Genomic DNA, 25,568 nt, shown 5'->3' on the forward strand with positions numbered 1-25,568 from the left:
AAGCAAACAAAACGAAAAAGAAACAGTTTTTCACAAACGATTGAGTATTTCTCATTTAATTAATTCAGTTCTCACTTCGCGAGAAGGCAAAAATACATAAAAACTCAAAATATCTATATTAAAAATTACGAAGTAAATCTCAAACGCTTATTTCCTCGAAAAAATTCCAGAAAGAATTAAGCATGATTTAATTGGCAATAATAAATGAATGCGTTATCTTTGTTGTTGCGAAGCTAAGTTTCTCTAGATTGGCAACAAATGCACTAGTCTCCTGTTTCAAGTGTAAACATCAATGGCCGCCATTACAAACAGGCTTAGCTGCAATTAAACAACTTTAAAATTGCTGATAATTCTAAAAATATTGCACACAGATTTACTAAAGGCATAAAATCCTTAACCGGAAGATAAAAACAACATAATTCAATCATTTTTAAAGCAAAACAAGAATTTACAAACATATAAGAGTAAAGAATCTGAGATCACTGAGCCGGGTAATAGAGTAGATATATATATAAATATATTTATATACGTTTGGTGCGGCCGATTGCAACCAAAATACGAGGTGCACATCTACATGTTATAGCAGTCCTATATACAAAATTTCAACGTTCTGAGGCTACTCGTTTTTGAGTTATGCGAGATACGTACGTACGCACGCACGTACGTATATACGTTCGTACTGAAGCCACGAAAAATTCTCTTCAGAATTAATTTTAAAGCAGTTTCATAATTTTTTTTTTTTTTTGAAGGAAAAGAGTATTTTATTCTGTCTTTACGTACAGATATCACGCAAAAACATCGTTAAATTGCATTCGATAGCGGTCAAAATGGATATTTTCATTGAAATATGCTGCCTGAAACTTTTCGCGATTACAATACTTCCTTTTTACTTCGTACAAGGAAGTAAAAACAGGCTGCGATCAACGAGGTGGTCAACATTGCTCTTAATTATTTAAAAGTACTGTGATACTTGAAAACTATGAGGACAGATTTCCGTGCCTTGAGCAAATCTCTAAATCGCTCTTCTTACATTTTTTAGATGGTTTTTTTTCGCCTCAATATTTAATTTTGCATGCCCATTTATTTTCCCCCTAAGAAAAGTGCCTTACTAGCATAACCCTCAGGGTTCAGATTTACTTTTGTATTCAAGATTCATCTGACACCAAACAACTCATTTTGCTTCTAAATAAATTTGACAGGAGGTAGTTCATTATACTTCCAAAATTAATCTGATACCAAATTGCTTGGATACTAATTATTGAAAGTAATACCTTCATGTGATTGAAAATCAATGAAATAAATCTTTCATGATCGCAAAACAACGAAATAAGAACCTTCCCCCCCCCCCAATGTGTAATCAGGAAGTTAGATTGCAACCCAATTTTCTGTTAGATGACGCTACCGATTAAATAGCCATAAATTTTTAAATGGTATCTTTATCAGCAAATAACCTCATAAAAATTTTCATCAAGATTGCCATTGGGCCATCTGCGGATATTACCCAAGATATTCAGTTCGGCTTGCAGGGATTCCTCATCCTTTAACTTGTGATGAATGAATGCTGAAAAGGTTGAGAAGTTTTTGAAAGCCGGGGGGGGGAAGTTTAATTATCCGATAATAAGACGTAATTGTAACCGCGTCAGATCCCATCTATTTATATAAATTTAACGTACAATGTTCGAACTTGGAAACGGAAGAACAGTTATTTCATTCTCCCCTCCCCAACTTCGTTCTGTTAATCGCGAATGCTTTTTGTGTGGACCAGATGTCTGTCTGTCCGGGGGCTATTGGTGGCTACACTGTGTTTATCGATAAACAGTCGCGGCGATGATGCGAAATAAAATAATAGGGTAGTCTAGATAAGATAATGGCAATTTCTAGTCTTAACCTTCCGTAACAGAAATGAATTTTTCCAGAGTGGTGGGTCGATGAGGTCGATTATTCCCATGCAGATGGTCGATTTGGTTTTTACTGGTGCTTAATAAAAGGTTAAAACACAATTGCAGTTAATTACAGAGGAATATTAACTAGTCATTGGTTTTGCGTTTATAGTAGGATGTGCTTCATTGAACTTCGACGAATTATTGTTGCCATCAAATTCATTGAAAAAGTGCAATTTGCTGCATAATTTGGTCATGAGATTGTGTAGAGTGTTATTGTGTGTAGAGTTGTTGATTGAAATCATTTAGTGGTTACAGTTTTTAGAAGCTCTTTATTTAACTCAGTTATTGTACTTGCAGCTATGGTAAAAAATTTGTCATAAATTTTTTAACTATTTTTATAAGTTAACGAGTTCAAATTCCGTACACATACTGTATGCAGATGACAATACAATGTGATGAAGCGATTTTTTTTTTCAAATTCGACTTACTTTTTTAAAAATTTGTTATGAAACTGTTTTCCGCATATATTTCACATTAATATCTCATACATTTCGCATTAAAGAACAAAATAAAATTATCAGAATTCTACTATTTGTACCATTGGATACAGCGAGTAAAAATCTTAAAAGAAATACTCAACGTGACTCCTGGTTTTCTAGCTAATTTTTGAAAATTGCTTGGCATTTTCGACTATTTAAATTGCATGATTTTAAAACTTCATTACCTAAAAACGTATCGCAAAGTTTAGAAATTTTTAGATTCTAAACCAAACTCGCCTCCCTCTTCTAAAATAAGAATGATAAAAGAATATTGATTGGGAGACCTTCTATTTAAAAGAAAATATACTAAAATATGGAACATAAGAGGAACTATCGGTTCCTGAGTTTCAAGAGCACTAAATATACATATGAGATTTTACATAATTTATGGTTTTTGGACAACATTGCTGGATTTCTTCGCCCATTTGACCTATTACACACACACACACACACACATATATATATATATTTATCCCATTACCCGGCTTAAAAGTCCTCTTATATACCTAACCTTTATTTTTGCATTGTTGGTCTTAGCCATATGCTTTCAATCACATAAGTACTTTAAATGACGAAAATATTCCTATTTAGCAATGTTCAATTTAAAAAAAAATCTGATGTGGACATCACATGACTTCCTTGTATCCTTGTATGACCTATTAGATCATACAGCTTTTTTGCTACCTTTTATTTAAACGTATTTCCTGGAATTTATTAGAGATTTATTCCTCATTCAATTAATTCAATTCTCACTTCGGGGCAAGGGGAAAAAATATATAAATATGAATAAATAGTAAAGTTAAATTAAACTTAACTAATTCTCCTGAGCCATTGCTGCAAGGAATGAAATTTGAATTTAAAAAATACTGTTACATATTTAACAAATATTATATATATATATGCGTTCTGCCGATTTCAATCCATTTTCAATCCTTTTTTAAAACAGTCTTTTCTTTTGTCCCTTCTTACAAATGTGACGCAAAAAATAGTCAAAATGGATTCAAGAACGATCAAAATGGATATTTCGTTTGAAATATGGTACCAGAAATTTTTGGCGTTTACAATAATTCCATTACTTGGTATAAAAAAGTAAAAAGCAAAAAAGTTTTTTTAGAACCCTTTTAAGACTTTGCTATACTATTTCAGAGGAAGTGATAATTGGCTTGTTATTTTTAACGGAATTGGAAGGACTTTGAATTTATTTTGCACAGTTAGATCCCTGTAAGTGCGGTATCAAGAAGTGCGTTATTAAGCAGATTAATGCATACATAAATCTGCATGGTGTGTTCCGGTTTACTTAAACATCCAACCATACGATCTTGAATTTGCTTTTGTAGGACTATATGAAAATATACTACTGTATGTTTCGTTTAGCAGATATATAATTCGTAGTACGAAAACATGCAAATTGGTTTTCAAAGATTTTAAGAGAGGCTATGTAACGTGTGGCATTGTGTGTTGTATGTCACTTTAAGAAAAAATTAATCGCTGGGTGAATTGCATAGAAATTGGTTTCTGAAATTCATTATTAAATGTATAATTTTTATAGTGTGTAAATATTCTATATTTTCGTTACAAATAACTTCACTTTGAGTCTAAAGCAATGGTTTCGTACCGCAGGCTTAAGTCTAGATCCCTTTGTCATGTTATAATGAATGATTACTGCATTACCTAAAAAAAAGTGTGGAAAAGATAACTAAAGCTCGTGTTTTTCGTAAGTAAAGATACTGGAGTACGAAGGAAGACGCAACGTGTAAAAATTCATTTTTATTCCTCAAAGATAAGACCAGAACAAAAAATAAAGAACTTAGAAGAAAGAGACTGAAGGAGAAAATAAACAAAGTGAAAATATCAAAAGACAACGCCAAGGGACGACAAAGATAAAAATCAAAAACATATTAAGGCCATAGAAAATTTGTCGATGCTTAAGATTTTATCCGGCATTAAATCCCTGATCACACATCTATCTCGATCTCTCCAGGGCAGAGGTCATTCATCACAATTTAGGATTCAATTAAAATCATTTTGACTCTGACGTTCGAATCATCCATCAACTTCCCCTTAATTTCCACTTTTTTTGCCCTCCTCCCTGCGCTTGCTTGCCAGTCGGCTGCACGGCCGCCGCACGTTGAAAGACACCTTAATGGGGATCGAGCTCTCGCAAAACTCGCTCGGGAATCCACAAAATTAATGAGATCTGGAGCAGTTAATAGAACATCCACTGTCATCTTAAGTGATTATTCCTGTCCTCTATTTGACTAAGCGTCATCCGTGACAGCAGTAGGCATCTTCAGGCTGCGTTGTTTGTATAATCCATGACGAAATTATGTTTTCATGACAAAATTATGATTATAAAACCATTGGAAACTGTTTTTCTGTCAAATGATGACGAATTAGTTTTGAGGTGTCCAATTTCCTTTTATTGGAGTTTTGTTACGATTATTCAGCCATGATTGATTACGTCTGGAGTAATATTTTACGTATTCATGAAGAACTCAGTCGTCAAAAAGTGCTTGACGAAATTTTGCTTATGTCGTTTATAGCCTGCCATTTATTTTTCAAGAAGAAATTACAGTTTGGACCATTACGTTTTCTTTTTCATATTAGTTTGCTGTTTGTGTATCAATTAACATGTCAATTATAAACGCTGTCTCTATGCTTATCACTTCAGTCATAGAAAAAGCAGTTGACCTGTGGACTGGAAGTTTTGTATGCAGGAAGCCTCCATTAATACATAATTCTAACAGGTACACCCAAAGCTTCATGCCTTCTGGTATAAGGTATTTCTCCCGCTTTCCTAGCGTGCCTTAGTAGTGTACTGGTTCTGCACGTTGGGCCGGTATCCAGAGGTCTGTGGTTCGATTTCCGGAGAAGGCGATCGCTAATTTTTCATCTTGCCTGCTTTCAAAAATACCTAATGTCCCTACAGTGGCGTCCGAACTAAAAGGGTGTTGGATGAGGATTCTCCACAGCTAGGATTTGGCAATTGGGTCACCTAAAAACCACAGTCCCCCTTTAAAAGGGGGAGTATATAAGGTATTTCTCCCGCCTTCCTAGCGTGCCTTCGTGATGTAGTGGTTCTGCATGCTGGGGCGGTATCCAAAGGTCCGTGGTTTGATTCCCGGCGAAAGCGATTGCTAATTTTTCATCTCTCCGACTTCAAAAAATAAATAAATAAATAAAATAAAATACCTAATGTCTGCTAACTGTAACTGAAGCTACAGAATGATCTTTCAATAACGGAATGTGAATTCTCTTGTTGAGGAAAATCTTAATTCTGAACATACAGGATTAATTCAAAAACAACTAATGAATTTTAATCAGGTGGTTATAGATACGATAAACCTCGAATCTTTTCTGATTTTAATCTCATCCATATTTAAGTGGCAGTTCCTCATGTAATGCAATGGTTCCACAGACAGAATCGTATAACATATACAGTTAAGTTATTAAAAAGCGACAATAAATCTACGGACAGTTTGATTTGGCTAGTAAAGCTCTAACTTTCAAACAGTGAAATGATCGGATATAGTAAAAAAAAATTCGATTTGAAATGTTTTGCTCTTGTAGTTGAGACTTATCTTACTTACCTGATAGCAAGAGCCCACCAGTAACCGAGCAGTAAAATCGCTGAACACTGGTAGTTCGGTCCGAAGTTCAAATTCCGCGAACGGGGTGGTTGCATGGGCGTTTTCGTGGTTTTCCCCATGTTTAACGTGTATACGAGCTAGTTTTCCTTAGAAAGTCCTCCACGAAGGCATCCCCTCCCTTAGGCAGATAGCCATAGCGAGCCTTGCCATATTCTCAATACATACACATCTGATAGCAACATCAGAACACAACCACAGTTTTACATTGCAATAAGTCCACGGGATTTGCGTTTGTCGTTGTCATGAACCTTCGGTAGCATCAAGTGATGGTAAGACTTTGTCCAGCCTCCTTTCAATTTTGAAGAAGACTCCTTAAAAGGATGAGGACAGGTCAAAGGGTCTCTCACACCTCTTTCCCTTCCACCAAGCAACTCACGAGAACTTTCGATTTGCTCTTTATTTTAAGTATGCCCCGCCACGCCACTTGGGACACGTGGATTAAATCTGAAAGAAAAATTAAATAGCCTACGTTTTGAGGCATGGCAATGAAAGATTAAAAATATTTGATTTCGGGCTGAGGCAAAACATTTCTTTTGAATTAGTGAGATTGTTAATTCAATTTGAAAGATAAATATTTTACGCTTTACCAGGTTTTTAATATTTAAAGGATTTTACTGTCCCCCCCCTTTCTTTTTGTTTGCTCAGTGTACATGTTTTGGTGAAAGACAACTTAAAATCAAACATTGGTGGTTCTAAGCCCTGCGGATTTTCCACATTGCAAGGAACAAACAAATATACATACGTGCAGATATAGTCTTCATTATTTAATAATATCCTTTGCAATCGATTTATTTGTAAATTATTATTATTATTATTTAAACTCGGATATAAACTAATTATAATTCGTTAAAAAGTCTCGACTTATGTATGAAAATAAAAGACAATGAATTACGTATACAGTTAATTACATATGCAATGGTATATCCAACATTGGCTAAAGAGAAGAAAATCTTTATCTTTCATAACATTTAAAGCAATTTTTAAGCAATTTTTTAAATTTTTTATTTAAATAATATCAATCATACGATTGCTTTTGTTTCCTACGCATAATAAAAAGGATACTCTTTACGATAACTGAAAAGAATAAGAATATAAAATGTATGAAACCTCGGTATAAAAGTCCTGCAGATCTGAGATTGTTTTCGCTAGCCAATCAAATTTTGCCACTACAAAAATGATCTGAGATTCGAGGGGAACATTCCATTACTGCATATAAGAAAATGTGTCCCGCCCCTCATTCTTCACGCTCGGTTGATGACAAAACTTCATAAGCCATGTTATTAAGAAAAGCCGTCGTTGGCAAGGTTCCGACGACACCTTTCATTTAGGAATATTTCGATTAAATCACTATTACAAGCGTACTGAAGTACGCGCTCTCAATTAGTAATTCCCTAATTCTCTAACGTAGAGGAGTCAAACTCAAACTGCATGCGGGCCACATGCATAGTCTGGGAACAACAACTGAGGGGTCGATTTTTTTTTAGCCCAAAAAGGCAATTTGCCCAGAAGGGCTATGCATTTCATTTTGGCAATTTGCTTTGGTTCAATATAAACAGCATTTCACTTTTTAAATTGTTGCCACCAAATATTACAGCCCTGCATTATACCTAAAGAAATTAAAAGAAAGAGGCCGCCCAAAGGGGCTTATTTTAACGTTTTGTGTGCTACCTTTATTTATTACATATCTTCGCATTTAAACCATAAAATTCTATCTAACAGTAATGTCGCAAAATATTTAAAAGAGCATATCTTTTTCCCCGTCAAGTGTTGCCATTGCTAGCTTTGAAATTGTTGAGTTTCTTAATCAAAAACACATAAATGCTGTATAAAATATGAAATAGATAATAAAACAAATTCCAGATTTCAAATTTGGACTTCTAGATGCAGTTACACCTTGCGCATGAAAGGAATAAATAAATTTTTAAAAATATCGGAAAGCTTTCAGATTTTATATTAAGCTCAAAGGGCCATTTTTTAACGTTTTGTGGGTTACTTTTATTTATAAAATATCTTGTTCTTCAACATGGTATTTAAAACCATTTAAACCGTATAAAATTAAATTCAACAGCAATTTCACAAAATACTTAAAAATAGCATATCTTTAGAATGTCCGATAAGCAGACTCGTGTGCTGGAGATAAAAATGATTTTTCCGTAGAGTATTGCCGTTGCTCGCTTTGAAATCGTTGAATTTGTTAATCAAAAATTCGTTAAAGTTTCACATAATATGAAATAGATAATAAAAAATTCCAAATTTGGCCTTCCAGATGACCATATACCGGTGAAGACGTAAGTTATTCAAAATTCGATGGCTCTAGGTACCGGTGTTTTATTACAATGCGAGAACCATACATACATTTATGCAGATTCTTCATCATTTAATTTCTTTAAATATAGTACAGGGCTGTAATATCTGGTGGCAACAATTTCAAAAGTGATTCGCCGTTTAAAGTGAATCGATGCCTAAACGAAATTAATATCCCTTCTGGGGTAACGCTCCTTTGGGCTAAAAAGAACTTTTAATATTTTCCTTTTTGAAAGTCTGTTGGTAATTTGGTTAAGTCAACTGAATAAAATTTTATTTTGTGAGCATGTTATAAACCTAAGCACTGTCATATCATGAAACATGAATGTTTTACTCTCACTATCTAAAAATTTAATTTTATGATTTGAAGAGTGATTTCACTAAATATGCTTTGGGCCATTAAAAAAACGTATCGGCATCTTTTTGCAAGGCTGTAACAGCTAGCCAAGTAAGAAAATTTTGTAGAAAGATGGCACCATCGTCGTAAAAATCAGTTTTCTAACTGAAAGTAGAATCATCTTAAAAAAGCCGGAACTTATACACAATGGCAGTACTATCCAAGTAGGGTTAAATCGCTATTCTCAGAACAGAAGATATAAGTCCTACTTGCAAAACGGTTCTCTTACTAAAATATTTGGTCCCTTTAAAAAGTTTGCTTATTTTAAAGTTAAAAACTGATTTTCATGGATGCGTGGGCACTATGCGAAAGCACATCTATAAAGCTTCTGTCTTGGTTAACTGTGACTTGTTAAAAGTTGCCGGCACCTGTGTAAGAGGGCATTGTTATGTAACGGTTCTTCGCTCTGAAGTACACTTTTAACTAGTACTTGCTCTTTAATTTCTTATTAAGAAGCTGTAGAAACTTTAAATTGATTCTACAGAATGAAATTCATTTATAAAAGCGCAACGAAAAATCTGGAAGCTTTCAGATTTTACATTACGCCTAAAGGGGCGTTTTTAGTAACGTTTTATGCATTCCCTTTATTTATTAAATATCAAGTTCTTGCACTTAAACCATAAAATTCAGTTCAAGAGCAATATCGCAAAAGAATTTTTAAATGAACATATCTTTAGAATTTCTGATGCACAGTCTCGCTCACAGGAGATAAAAATGTTTTTCTGCACAACGTTGCCATTACTCGCTTTGAAATCCTTGAATTTGTTCATCAAAAATTCGTTAAAGTTTTACATAGACTATGAAAATAAAATATTCCAAATAATAATAAAAAATTCCAGATTCCAAATTTGGACTTCCAGATGCCCATATTCGGGTGTAAACATACATTATTGAAAATTCTATGGCTCTAAGTACCGCTGTTTTATCACAATGTGAGAAACATATATACATTTATGTAGATTCTTCATTATTTAATTTCTTTAAATATAGCAGAGGGCTATAATATTTGGTGGCAACATTTTGAAAAGTGAACCGACATTTAAAGTTTTCAACGCAAAATGACAAAACGAAATTAATAGCCCTTTGAGCTAAAAAAAAAAGAAACGTGAAAATGAGGGGGTTGAAAAAAAATCGCATTAATAAGTTATTTAGAGATATTTAAATCGTCCTTTCCACTTTTGATATTTAAAATCCGGTTTTAAAGGTTGTAGAGATATTAGGTTATTTTAAAGCAGGAATAGATGAAAAATGCGCAATGCCCTCGCCGGAACTCGAACCTGGACCTCTCGAAAACGAGTCGAGTGTGCTAACCATTACACCAGGAAGGCATGCCGGAATGAGGAAGAAATTTTCGGACCTTATATATTTCCCTTTAAAAGGACCGTTCCCACTAGGGTTTATCTGAGCTAACGAACACAACTGACATGGCCAACCCATCTCTAAAACCAGTTTTTCCCATAGGGCAGCAAGTTGAAAAATCTGAAATGCGGGCACAGCGGAGCTAGTCGACACATAGAACTGACTCCATTAGCTCAGATAAACCCCACTGGGAACGGCCCTTAAGGACGACAGGGAACTAGGGAACCCAATCGCCAAACCTGGTGGTGAGGAATCATCATCCGCCACCTTTTTAGTTCGGGCGCTACTGTAGAGATATTAGGTTATTATAAAACAGGAATAGATGAAAAAAGTGCAATGCCCTCGCCGGGACTCGAACGTGGACCTCTCGAATACGCGTCGAGTGTGCTAACCATTACAGTACGAAGGCATGCCGAAAGATGGGAGAAAATAACCAAGGTTTAAACCAAGGTAACCAAGGTTTGAAAACATGCGTCTTGTGCTACAGAACTCCGAATCGGACACTCGCGAAAGGTGCCCAAATGAAGATAGAAAGAGTTCAAATGTTTGCCTTAGAACTGCAGAAAGTCGACTAAATAAATTTCTCGGCAGCATAAAAAACCCAAACATAACAGAAGATATCAGTTCAGAAAAAAAAAAAAAATCCTATGTGTACTAGAAGGATTCTCTGACGTCAATACAGCTCACTATCAACAGATTTCTTTTTTAAAAAAAGCAATCTTGAAGCAAACAAGAACTAAGCTCTTTCTCTCACTTCTGTAGACCATCATACTGGTGTTAATTTCTTTCATTCAAGATGGATTGCAGCCAGAACTGTAGCTGCTTTATGATCATCCTCAATCCAGCCTCTGAGGTCATGGTCTGTGGGCGGAGTGTCCAAGCACGGGGACAATGTATCGTTAAATCTGATTGTTGGAGAACCTTCCATTTGAGTGACCGCCCACATCCTGCCGCATCATTTTCGATTCTATGGGAATGAGAAACACCTCGTTACCCGACCAAACCAGATTCCAATTACCTAGTGCCACCAATTTTCGAGATGTAAGTTTGATTTCGTCTCTCCGGTGGCTGACTCCCTCCTGTGATTTCATAATTTCAGTGATTATACGTCAGTCTGTAATATTTGTCACGATTTATCTGATTTAAGGACATCATGCAACTCTAATTGAATAAATTATCATATATTTGTCAACTACTGGATAAATGGTGTCATAACTTAGAATTTCGGATTATCGTACGATATATCAGTAGTATGTGCTAAAAGACTTTGAAAGAACATGCTCAAATGAGGTAAGAATAAACCGGAGGTTATTCCCGATGATGAACGCTGGGCAGATGTTTACATGTTGGTGAATTAAGGGGACTCATACACCTTAAACCCCTTATGATCTTCGAATAGGTGCCTGTTGCAAGAATTGGAATAACTTATTTATTTTAAAAGCAATTACTTCCAACTTTTTACAGCTGACTACATAATATAGCTGCTTTGGAAACTAGTAACCAGAAAGTTTGTGTTGCCACAAATATTTTTGTAATTTAATCCTCTTTGTGACAAAATATTTCGCCATGTTTCCACCTTGCGCGCATGATATTCTAAAAATGGCTAACGGTACATACTTGAAATTGGATGGAATTCTTTATATGGGCACTATTTTCTAACTGAACCAAAAATCTGATGAATATTTTAATATTGAAAAATTTTATGGACGAAAACATTACAAATTTTTTAATAAAATACATTTCATAAACTCAACGCAAAATAAAATAAAACTTTAACATGAAATTTTTAGAATTTTAGGTTCACAGTAGTTTCCAAATGTTATAAAAGCTATATATTAAATATGGAATTAAATTATGAAACAGAATATTTTAAACTGTGCGCGCAAGTTGGAAACTTGACGAAAAATGTTCTCACAAAGCGGATTTAATTATAAAAATATTTGTGGCAACACAAACTGTCTGATGACTATTTCAGAAAGCAACTATATTCTGTAGTCAGCTGTAAAAAGTTGGTAGTAATTGCTTTTAAAATAAATAAGTTATCCCAATTCTTACAACAGTCACCTATTCGAACATCTTATGGGTTTTAAGGTGTATGAGTCCCCTTAAGTGTAACTTAGGCGCAAAATTTAGCGAAGAAAAAATAGAATTAAAAAAAAAAAAATCTGAAACGGTCACCCAAAAAGTGTTTGTTAAGGTTTTTCGCTGACTTCGCAGTCTATCAATCTGCTGTTAACCTCACTCAGACTGACCACCCCTTTTTTAAGCATTTTTTTTTTTTTTTAATTTACGCCATATACAATTTAACAGCAAAATTATAAAAATTTTAAAAGCAGCACAGCTATATTCGTTTAAATTTCCCGATACAGCGCTAAGTGTTGGCATAAATTTTTCTGATTTTTTCAGTGTTTTCTCAATTCTTTATATCAATGTTCAGTTTTCGTACTTAAACAGCTTTATAAAACTTTTTTTCTGTCTTTTTACTATTAACGTTTTGTGTGTTTACTTTATTTATTAAATATCTCGCGGTAAAATCAGAAAATATTTAAAAACAGCATGTATTTCTAATTTCTAATAGACATTGTCGCCCGCCGGACATAAAAATGTTTTTTTGGGGGGGGGGGACTCTTCTGCCACTGCTCGCTAATAAAAATTCATTATAATTTTTCAAAATATGAAATAAATAATAAAGCGAATTCAAAATTCTCACTTCAGGTGCCTATGCTCAGGTAGAGGATTAAGTCATTCAAAATTTGATGGCTCTAGGTACTGTCGCTTTTCTACACTGTGAAAAACATTCATATATTTAAAGAGGTTCTTTATTATTTAATTTCTTTAAGGCGTCACTAAATATTACCGCCTTGCCCTGTACAATATAGGAAGGTAATATTTAGTGGCGACAATTTGAAAACTGATACGCCGTTTATAATGATTAAACGCAAAATGCTGTTTTGAAACTAATATCCGATTCGGGAGTTTTGGGATAATAAAAGCAAGCGTTAGAGACTAATTTTTTTAATAGAAACTTTTTTTTATTCTAAAATTTCAAAGTGTAATCCAGAATTTAATTAATAATAATTAATTAAAAAATCATATTCTAGCGCTTTCGTTTAGTCAAATCTCGTGAAAAAAAGAAGTGATGATTGGATGAAAATATTTTATTATATCATCTACAAAAATTCTAGTTTTTTAAATATAAATTTTAGTTAAAAAAAAAAAAAAAAAAAAAAAGATAAATTTTACTGAAAAACAAATCATCCCTTTTTTCGATGATGTTTTTTCTAAGAAAAATAAAGAATTTTTAACTGACTTAAACAAGTGAAAAATCTAGAGAAGTATATTCAGATGAATAAAGAGGAATGAACTTATGAGTATTTTCTTCCTCCTTTCTGCATGCCTTCATGGTGTAATAGTAGCATACTCGGCGCTTATTCGAGAGGTCCAGGCTAGGACATTGCACATATTTCATGTCTCCTGCTTCAAAAATCCTGATGCCGCTACAGTGGCGCTCAAACTAAAAAGTGGTGGACAATGAGTGTTCACCACCAAGATTTGGCGATTGGGTCCCCTAATCTCCAGTCGCCCTATAAAATGGGGAGTATATAAGGTGTTTTCTTCCTCCTTTCTGCATGCCTTCGTGGTGTAATAGTAGCACACTCGTTGCCTATTTGAGAGGTCCAGGTTCGAATCCCGGTGAGGGCATTGCACATTTTTCATGTATCCCTGCTTCGCAAAAAATCCTAATGGCCCTACAAACGAAAACATCCCATGATCCTCAGCAAATGTCTCTCGAAATTCATAAAAATGTCAGCAGCATTTTCATCATGGGGTCCATTTCGACGATTTCTCAATTGCGAATACTTTGAATGTGTGAAACTCCTCAAACTATTTTATTACACTTTGAAACAACATGGCAATGAATATTCAAAATAATAAATTCAAATCGGTTTAAATATAATGCTTCGTCGCCTGGAAATTATTGAATAACAAAATACAATTTGTCAAAGTTTCGAATACTTTTACCATTTTGATTTTTCACTGAAAAGATTATGGTTTAAACTAATGTTTCTATACCTCTGATACACGGATCATCTCAAAACTTGCCCTCCGGTTCTCCTAGGTTTCCAAAAAAAGTAAAATTCCAAAAAGTAAAATTCAAATTAATTGCACATACTCAACAAAAGCTGAAAAATCTCAGAGTTTGGAAATTATACATTCCCACTTTAGCTTTACCAACAAACGAGGGATTTAAAGCACTATGACCGCCATGTTTCTTACCGGCCTGCATCCAAACATAGAACAACTACGGGGGAATCGACAGGCTCATTCTTCTCGTTAAAGTGAATACCAGTATTTATTTCATTTGTAGATAATAAAACAAAGCTAATCCAGTCTCTAATAGCCTTAAACCATTAAAAACAAACATAAAATTTTTATTCTATTAACGCTATAAGGTATTTCTCTCACCTTCTTGGCGTGTCTTCGTTGTGTAGTGGTCTGCACGCTGGGCGCGTATTCCAGAGGTCCGCCGCTCGATTCCCGGCGAAGGCGTTGCTCATTTTTCATCTTGCCTGCTTCCAAATATACCTAACGTCTCTACAGTGGCGCCCGAACTAAAAGGGTGGTGGATGAGGATTCTCCACACCCAGGATTTGGCGACTGAATCCCTAAAATCCAAGTCGCCCTTTAAGAAGGGGAGTATATAAGGTATTTCTATACAATACACTGCACGCTGCGCAGAGCACTACACTACGAAGACATTCATTAGACTTTATTACGAAAGTATTATAAGACGCTGAATCCTCATAATGGTTATATTTTATGAAATGTATCGGAAATTCCAAAGATGTGTATCGAAAATTCTAAAGAAGATTTCTCTTTTAATTCTAAAGATTCTCTTTCAAATATTTTCCGATATTGCTGTTGAATTTAATTTTATGGTTTAAGTGCGAAGAACATGATATTTAATAAATAAAGGTAACACACAAAACGTTTAAAAAAAACGGCCCCTTTGAGCGTAATATAAAATCTGAAAGGCTTTCAGATTTATTATTATTATTTTTTTTTTTTAATATTTTATTCCTTTTTACTTCCTTGTACGAAGTGAAAAGGAAGTATTGTAATCGCGAAAAGTTTCAGGCAGCATATTTCAACGAAAATATCCATTTTGACCGCTATCGAATGCAATTTAACGATGTTTTTGCGTGATATCTGTACGTAAGGACAGAATAAAAGTCTCGTTTCCTCCAGAAAAATTATAAAACTGCTTTAAAACTATTTCTGAAGAGAATTTTTCGTGGCGTCTGTACGAACGTATGTACGTACGTACGTATCTTGCATAACTAAAAAACGAATAGCCTCAGAACGTTGAAATTTTGTATATAGGACTGCTATAACATGTAGATGTGCACCTCGTATTTTGGTTGCAATCGGCCGCGCCAAACGTATATAAATATATTTATATATATATCCACTCTGTTACCCGGCTCAGTGATCTCAGTTTCTTTACTCTTATATGTTTGTTAATTGTGCATTTTTTGCTTTAAAAAATGATTGAATTATGTTGTTTTTATCTTCCGGTTAAGGTTTTTATGCCTTTCGTAATTCTGGAAGCAATATTTGTACAATTATCAACAATTTAAAAGCTGTTTAAGTGCGGTTAAGTTTTAAATAACATGGCGGATATATTTGTTTACATTTGAAACAGCAGAATTGTAGATTTGCTGCCAATCTAGAGAGACTAAGCTTCGCAACACAAAAATAACGCCTTCATTTATTACTGCAAATTAAATCATGCTTTATCCTTTCTGGAATTTTTTTTCGAGGAAATAAGTGTTTAAGATTTACTTCGTAATTTTTAATACGGATATTTTGAGTTTTTATGTATTTTTGCCTTGTCGCGAAGTGAAAACTGAATTAATTGAATGCTAAATACTCAATCGTCTGTGAAAAACTATTTCTTTTTTGTTTTGTTTGCCTAATTTCTTTTATACATCATTCTAGCTTTATTATAGTATTTGAATAGAACATGTGGGAACGATTAGATAATTCTATTCTTTAAATGATATAAATTTTGTGCATTATCAGTTATAATGTGAACGAAATATAATACTGACTATGACCGCCATGTTTCATTAACAAGTGAATCTAGCGCCAGAGTGTCGCTATGGTAAATAAATACTAGAGTGAATTTTAAAGAATGCATTTATTCTTTTGTAGTTTATGCGCTGTCGGCGAAGTAGATTTAATTCAATCCAATAAGTTTAAATGAAATGCAAGAAAAAATGCGTATAATTTAATATTCCGTACAAGGAAGTCATGTGGTGTACACATCAGATTTTTTCTTATAAAAATCAAGGAGAAAAATCATCTTAAAAATTAATTTTAATCTTTTTTAACTGTCGTCGCTTTAATACCTCATTTTTAATCCATCTCGTGAGCGAAGTAATATCGAGGTTTCATTGCGTGAAAAGGTGACACAAGTGCCTCGAAATTGTCTTTTGGGGGGGGGGCACGATATTCTAACAGCGAGATTTCTCTCACTCACTCATCGATTCTGCGGGGATCCGTAACCGCAGACTCCCGCAATAATGTTGTCTTTGTTCTTACGCAAACAGTTTGAGAGGAGAAATAATGGCAGCTGTCCCAAAAGCGCAACACCCCAAGGCGCCCATCGAGCAGAGGACCCTGCAATTTGTACGCCTGAGACGATCATCATTACGGAGGTGTTCCGTTTTTGAAGAAAGGAAGAAAGTCTACTTTTAAAGTTAGGGAGCTCTTAATGTCTATTCTACGACAGGAAAAAATGTCTCTCAAGGTATTATTTGGGAATGATATCACCCCTCGCTTTTTTATACCTAGGCTAGGCCCCTTGGTAGGAAATTAAGAAAAGAGAATGATAAAAAGAAAGGTCTCTGGAGCATGTAAAATGTGTCTTTTCCCCCCTTTTTCTTTTCTTTTCTTTTATTATTACTACTATTATTTTAATATTTCGAAGTGTACAAAATATGACGTTTTTAAACAACTTCCATGCATTGATCTGACAGAGATTTTAGCTTAATATCTTGAACGTCTGTTAACAGGTGGAACGGATTTGCCTAATATCAATCTACGAAAAAACAATTTTAACGAGTTAATACCTTTGCCAGCTCTCCCTCCCCCTTAAAAAAGAAAGGAAAATCTGAAAATATTCAGATTTTAACGTCGCACCAAATGTCTCGTTAAGGTTTTATACGCTCTCCCTGGCTTCGCAGTCTACCACTCTACTCTTGAGCTCATTCTTGCCAATACCATCATTTCTTCTTCTTCTTCCTTCTTTTTATTTTATTTTATTTTTTTTTTTAAGCAAAAGGGTGTTAGCCAGAAGGGCTAATAGTCTCAAAACGTAAAATCACTAAAAACGTTGTACCACTTTTCAAATTGTTGCCACTAAATATTATCGCTCTGTATTATATTTGAAGAAATTAAATAATGAAGAATCTGCATAAATGTATGACAGTTTCTCACACTGTGAAAAAACGACGGCGCCTAGAAACATCAAATTTTGAATAACGTAGTCCTCCACCCAAATATGGGCACCTAGAAGCACTAATTTAGAATTTCGAATTTGTTTTATTGTCTATTTCCCATTTTGTAAAACTTTAACGAATTTTCGATTAACAAATTCAACGGTTTCAAAGCGGGCAATGTTAGCATTGTACGGTTTATTTTTATCTCCAGACGCGAGATTGTCTATCGAAAATTCTAAAGATATGTTGTTTTTAAATATTTTTAGCCCAAAAAGATATTGGCTTAAATGCTCTCGAAAGGCATATATATGAGTAAATGAAAGCAACACTCCGTTGTGTGTAATATAAAACCTGAAAGCTTCCAGTTTTTTTTTTTTTTTTTTTTTTTTTTTTTAACTTTACCATTAAGCATCGCTTTCTTCGCACTTATGGCACATATATTTTTCTATTTTTTTAAGTCTTTTTCCACTTCATCACATTAAAGTTCAGTTTGCTTCGTAAGATGTTTTTCAAAACTTTTTTTGTCTTTTATTATTAAGTTTTCTTGGGTATAACTACATACCTTACTTAAACATCAAGTTCTTCGCACTCAAAGCACATATAATTGACCAGCATAGTGACAAAATATTGAAAAACTGCATATCTTTAGAATTCTCGATACAATGCAAAGTATGTATCGAGAGTACACTGTCTCGATACAATGTGATTTTGTACACTTTTTTAGATTCGCTGTGTTATTCCTTTAAAAACTAGCCGCTTTAATTTCCAGAGCCTAAAAGAATTATCATAGAAAAGAAAACGCGTATAATGATTTCAATGAGTCCAGCTAGTCTAATTAAAAAAAAATTTAATATTTCAAATTAGATATCTTATGTATTTTGATTTAAATTAATCGCATTTAAAAGCAGAAAAATATTCTTGATGATTTATTGTTTTCAGATCTCTTAGTTTGTTATTCGGTAACCTTCTAGATTAAATTTAAAAATTAAATATCTTTACTGAATGACAAAACGCTGGCACCTCGCGCGTGGAAGATAAAGGTATATTATTTCCGGTAGAGGCAACACAATGCTCTCATTTTGTTAACTAAAACTGAAAGACAAACATCTTACATTTTCGAAAATGGCAACAGTCTCGCGCGCTAGAGAAGACTGTTTTGCTTCGAAAGTGTTGTTTGCTCGTTCTCAAATTACTGAGTTCGTTCATTAAAATTTCATTAATTTGCACAAAATATGAAATAAACAAAAAACAAATTCAAAATTCAATATTTTGGTTTCCAGGTGAATCTGTTCCGGTGCAGGACTACTTGCCTTCGAAATTTGATAGCACTCTAGGTTTCACCGTTTTTCCACAATGCGAGAAAGCATACAGATTCTTCTTTACTTAATAATTCATTTATTTAATTTATTAAAATAATACATGGCGATAACTTTTGGTGGCTGCGATTCAGAAAATTTTGAAAAATGATTCGGATACAAAAATGGTATAGACAAAAAGTGAGTTTCGAGATTAATAGCATCCTTGGAGTTAAAAACTTAAGAATCCTAAAATTCTTAAAAAGTTACGATTTCTTATTCCATTAAATTTTCATTTGAAAAACGACAAACTATTTGATGTTCAAAAATTATTGATTAAATTGTTCATCATTTTTCAGCAATACATCTTTTTGCCATCCTATTTTTGCGGAAGCTTGGAGTTCCAAGTAACTGTTATACAGTCAAGCTCTCAAAATTCCAAAAAATATTTTATTACAACGTGTACCACAAAATTAACACCTAAAATAATTACTTAAATATTACTTCTTATTTCTATTGCTATTCTTATTTAAAATAGTAGGAAATAAATCTGATTTTATGATTATAATTGTACTGGAATAATAATTTTCTTTTCTTTTTACTTCTTTGTAAGTAAAAAAGAAGTATTGTAATCGCGAAAAGTTTCAGGAAGAATATTTCAACGAAAATATCCATTTTGACCGCTATCGAATGCAATTAGCGATGATTTTGTGTAACATCTGTACGTAAGGACAGAATAAAAGTCTCGTTTCCTCCAGAAAAATTATAAAACTGCTTTAAAACTATTTCTGAAGAGAATTTTTCGTGGCGTCTGTACGAACGTATGTACGTACGTACGTATCTTGCATAACTCAAAAACGAGTAGCCTCAGAACGTTGAAATTTTGTATATAGGACTGCTATAACATGTAGATGTGCACCTCGTATTTTGGTTGCAATCGGCCGCACCAAACGTATATAAATATATTTATATGTATATCCACTCTGTTACCCGGCTCAGTGATCTCAGTTTCTTTACTCTTATATGTTTGTAAATTGTGCATTTTTTGCTTTAAAAATGATGGAATCATGTTGTTCTTATCTTCCGGTTAAGGTTTTTATACCTTTAGGAAATCTGCAGGTAATATTTGTACAATTATCAACAATATAAAAGCTGTTTAAGTGTGGTTAAGCCTAATTTTTAAATAACATGGCGGATGTTTGTTTATAATTGAAACAGCAGAATAGTAGATTTGTTGCCAATTGAGAGAGACTAAGCTTCGCAACAACAAAGATTATTGCGAATTAAATCATCCTTAATCCTTTCTGGAAATGTTTCGAGGAAATAAGTGTTTAAGATTTACTTCGTAATTTTTAATATAGATATTTTGAGTTTTCATGTATTTTTGCCTTGTCGCGGAGTGAAAACTGAATTAATTGAATGAGGAATACTGAATCGTCTGTGAAAAACTGTTTCTTTTTTGTTTTGTTTGCTTAGTTTATCTTATACATTGTTCTAGATTTATTGTAGTATTTGAATAGAACATGTGGCAACCATTAAATAATTCTTTAAATGATATAAATTTTGTGTATTCTGAGTTATAATATGAACGAAATATAACGCTGTTAAGTGAACCTAGCGCCAGAATGTCGCTACGGTAAACAAATATAGTGAATTTTAAAGAGTGCATTTTTTCTATAGTGGTTTATGCGCTATCGACAAAGTAGATTTAATTCAACCCAATAAGTTTAAATGAAATGCAAGAAAAAATGCTTATAATTGAATATTACGTACAAGTCATGTGGTGTACGCATCAGATTTTTTTTTTTCATGAAATACATGCAAAATTGGTATATTTATAATGCATTTTTTTTAACATTTATTTTTTCTGAGAATGATAAGGGTTCCCCAAAGAAATTATAGGTTTGTGGTTCCAGAAATAATTACAGTTTTCTGAAATCCTATGCCTCCCCCCCCAAAAAAATTATAATTTTAGAGATTCTGTGAAAGATATTATGGTTTTAAGGAGTTAAATAAAATTACAGTTTTAGAGCTTCTACGAGTAATATTATACTTTCATTGATTGCACTTAAAGAATATTATAATTTTAAGTTCCACAAATCAAATTACGATCTTAGATGTTCTGCGAAAATTGTAGTTTTAGAGTTTCCACGACAGAAATTTTTAGTTTAAGGATTTTACAAATGAAATTTAAATTTTTTAGTCGAAGAAGGCTGTTAGACTCGAAACGCTATTCTGCGTCGTTTAACTTTTTAGTAGTTGTTATTCGGAAAAACGTAAAATATTTTTTCGTATTTAATTTGTTTGTTATTAATTAACAGACTAACAAAATAAGCTATTTAAAAGTAATAGATGCAGTTCATAAAGATTACTTATTTTACTTTTTAATCTGATTAATTTAAGTAAAAATGCATTTAATTCATAATATATCTAATTAAAAACATTCAATACTTTGATACAATTTCATTATGTACTGTTACAAATTTCATACACAGATAGATTATTTTAGTGCAATTATATGTATTTTTTGTATAATAGAACGTGGGAAGCTGAGAGGAATGATACTTTACCGGGAAAATAAGAATACATGATCAAGCCTATTTAACACAGTAAATAAATGGCTACCTCGCTTAATTGGCGAGATGTCGCCAAGCTGGCAGCGGTTTTGGAGACTTTACTGATTTTACTCTGTGACTACTGATTGTACTACTGATTGTACTCTGATTGTACTCTGTGACTACTGATTGTACTACTGATTGTAGTGACACTATGAACACCTGTACGAGTCCATCTGGGGAAAGTTCCAGAATTAAGAACCATGTTATCCATATTTTAAGAAAATTAATTTTATTAACCTATCATCGGACCTGTGTGCGTTCAGTCCATTAGGAACCCGTACGCACGCAACAATATTGAAGCTGAACTAATGGTGTTAATCCGCCTGGAATAGCAGCCATGTCTGTATTACACTCTGTGAACAGTTTATTTGAATTATCCATTATGATACGAACATGTCCCAAACTAAGAGACTTTCTGGATTCACGAAGGCAACACGAAGCTTTTTCCAAGCATTTCTTATCTACATTTCACACCGTTTTCGTCCAACTATCCTTTCACGTGAACATGAATTGAAAACACCATTTGGGAAAGTACACTTTTGGTGCCGTCTTTCTTTTAAAAATAAACGTGGGTTTTAATTTTTGTACTGCCCGCTAAGCGGGAAAGCTACGCGGAGGTGAGATTTTTCGCGACTTGTTGTTATATATAAACCGTTTTTGTGCCTTTCACATCAGTCATATCACCGCTTCTCAATTCAGTATACTATTGTTTGAAAGCCTGAGAAAAATCTTCGACTGAATGACTTCAAAAAATAGGAGTAGCACACATGCATATTTCATATTTCTTTGTAAAGAAAAGGGTGTGCGTTATACGGCGAATATATCTAAAAATTAGAAAAGGAGGTGTGAAATTGTAGGTGCTCGTTATACGCCAGAATATACAGTAATTAGTACTTAGTAATTATTATTCCTGTGATCCCCAAATGGTGCGAAATTAATTAATATTTTTAAAATTCCTTTTTTTAATCATTTTATAGCTTATTTCAAGTCACAGCGGAGCAGATTATATCTTGATGACTGAATTCAAATAATATCAGATTTTATCATTATTTAAAACATTTTCCAGTTTATTAAACCCTTTTTTATTTTGCATTCTCATTTAATTAATTTGCATTATTTTTAGTTCTTACTTTCAAATTTAATTTTTCTTTAATTAGTTTTGTTTTTTGTCCAGATATAACTCAAAAACTTGGCTCTAATGGAATTCTTTAGAATTCTCCTTCACGAAGAACAGAGTTTTCAACTATTATTGAATGATCTGTGAATTTTGCTTTATTTTTCTATTAAATTACTTTCATTTCAATTTTAAATTAAAAGTTTTTGCAATATATTATTTTGTGTTTTCGTGCTAGTAAATTCACCACCACAGAAAGATACACTAATGATTGTAAAAACCATGCACACCATGCAACACCATTCGAACACCATGAAGGAATTACGCAAATTGAACCTAACTTACAGGAAATGTAAAGTAAGGTAAAACGTGCAAACTATTAGAATTACGAAGCGATTTCGCATGCGTGGAATAAGAACCGGCCGCTTGTTCCATCTAAATAGAAGACTGTAAAGTTGCGTTCAAATATGTGTATCGTCCTCTGTGTACGGTGAACTTTTAATTAGTGGTCAACATGCTCGTCCTTTTCGGTTGTAATCGACGGCACCAAACGGCTGTTATACACTCTGTTACCCTGTCTGGTGAGCTCAGTTTTTTATTCTTATATGTTGGTAAATTCTGCATATTTCCCTTTAAACGTGATTGAATTATGTTCCAGTTAAGGGTTTTTATACCCTTAGTTAACCTGCATGCAATAGCTGTAGAATTGCCAACAATTTAAAAGTTGTTTACATTGTACTAAGCCTAACAATGTAGCTATTTGTTTACATTTGAAACCTTTAGTGGAATAGTGAATTAAGTCAGTTTTTGAACCAACTTCAGTGTCATTTTGCCAACTGGCACCCAAATTAAGCTTTCAGTTTTGTGCACCGAAAAGTCTATCTCCCTGTCCGCAGTCCGATTTGCTTGTGTAAGTGTAAAAACTCTAATTTTAACTGTGAAAAATTGATTTTTTAATTGTTTTTAATCCTTTGTTTTTAACTGTATTTAGTGTTTTATGTGTTTCTGTATTTTACAATTTTTAATGAAGATGGTTTGTGATTTTATGTGTTCTTGTCTTACCGCGAAGTGAAAACTGAATTAATCGAATGAGAAATGTATCTCTATTGAAATTCGAGGAAATAAATTTAAACGAAATGCTGCGAAAAATATGTATAATTTAATAGGCCGTACAAGGAAGTCATATCGTGTCCACATCAGATTCTTAGAACAGGTATCAGTTCACAACAACATTGAGAAAACATTTATAAAAACTGACTATTGAAGTGATAAAAGAATTGCAGAAATTGCCAGCAAAAGAGATACAGAAAAAAGAGATGACATGCCATCGTCAATCGGATCTAGAAAAACATAGGAAATTTTAAGACAAATTCTTGAACTGAAGAGATGCTGGTCAAAAAAAAAAAAAAACTATCGACAGTTTTACGAGATTAAGAATGCAATTGAAAAATTGTTGTTGAACAATTTGAAGAGAAAGTAGTTAGAATAGTTGTTTGTGAGGGGTAAAATTTCATCAAGAAAATAATTGCAAAGACATTTTGATAAAAAATTAAAAATGAATTTCAGAATTACACATAAACAGTTTAATTCTAGTACAAATTTGTAATTATTATTTTATGATTAGTTAAAGAATTTATTGTTAGACATTATAAATTAAGAAACTGTTTTCACTGATGTTGATACTGAGGGTTCATGACTTTATTAGTTCAGAAATAGGCTGATGTATTTACTTCTTTCGTTCCACCAACCTCCTATGACGATGCAATAAAAGTTGTAAATTACTTAACTTCTTTTCGGTTTTAATTAATATTCCTCCATCGCCACTTTTTATGAAATTTACCGATGTGCTTCTAAATTTTAATTTATGTGTATATGGTTTGTTTCGAACTGAATACGAGATGCCTTTTAAAAGCCTTAATTTAATTTATTTATGTATAAAATCGAAATAATGTGCGCATCTAGAAATTATAATACACGTCTGATGAAGTATGCTGCTAGAGAACTGCCCTTTAATCCATACCTATTAAAATCATCATTAATTATATAATCAGCAATCTATATAACAGTGATAAGTGTTAAAATTGATTACATTGTTCTGTCACATTTGAATCAACGGTTTTTGGTAAATGGCTTTCTTTTTTGTGGTGTCTATACGGTTGTCACTAATTCCTATTTTTTATTTATTAAATTCCTACTATTAACTTACACTCTGCCTATATCTTTTTCAAATTTTCATTCGTTAATAAAATACTTTTCATTCATCAAATCAATTTCAAATACATTGTTTCAAACTTGTGGTGGATGGCACTTGATGCTAATACAATTCTTTTCACATATTAAAGTCAATTCCTACTTATTTATTCCGGTTTATCGGAACTAAAGATATGCTGTTTTTATTAAATATGTTATAAGACTTACAAAGAATGACGCTCATTAGAAATTCTCACGTGCTGTAAAAATCAATTTTTTAACAACTTATAAATAATAGTCCACGACTGTGATAAATGGGATTGTAATATTTAACAAAAAAAGTGGCAACAGTAAGACAGAGTTCTAAAGATATTTAAAGTGTATGGAATGAAAGAATTGTAGTTTTATAGAGTTGGATGAAGCGGATGTAATGTCCCATTATGTAGCCTAAACAAAAACATGTTAATAATATTAATAAAACGTAACTAAAATAATTTTTCTTTGTTGAGCTAAGTAGGAATTGATTTAAAAAAAAAATTGGATTACTTGTTGTTTATATATTTACTTATTTTTAGTTCTACATCTGCCATAGATGCTTAGATTTGTGCCAGAAGGAATTCCCACTTGTTCTTTACATCTATCTCATTTTAAATAAATAAATAAAAAAAAATCTGAAAGCTTTCAGATTTTATTTTGCGTCCAAAGAGGCGT

This window comes from Stegodyphus dumicola, chromosome 6 (genome assembly GCF_044657685.1).
Source record: "Stegodyphus dumicola isolate Sdum_Otavi_A_Nest chromosome 6, ASM4465768v1".
NCBI classification, from domain to species: domain Eukaryota; kingdom Metazoa; phylum Arthropoda; class Arachnida; order Araneae; family Eresidae; genus Stegodyphus; species Stegodyphus dumicola.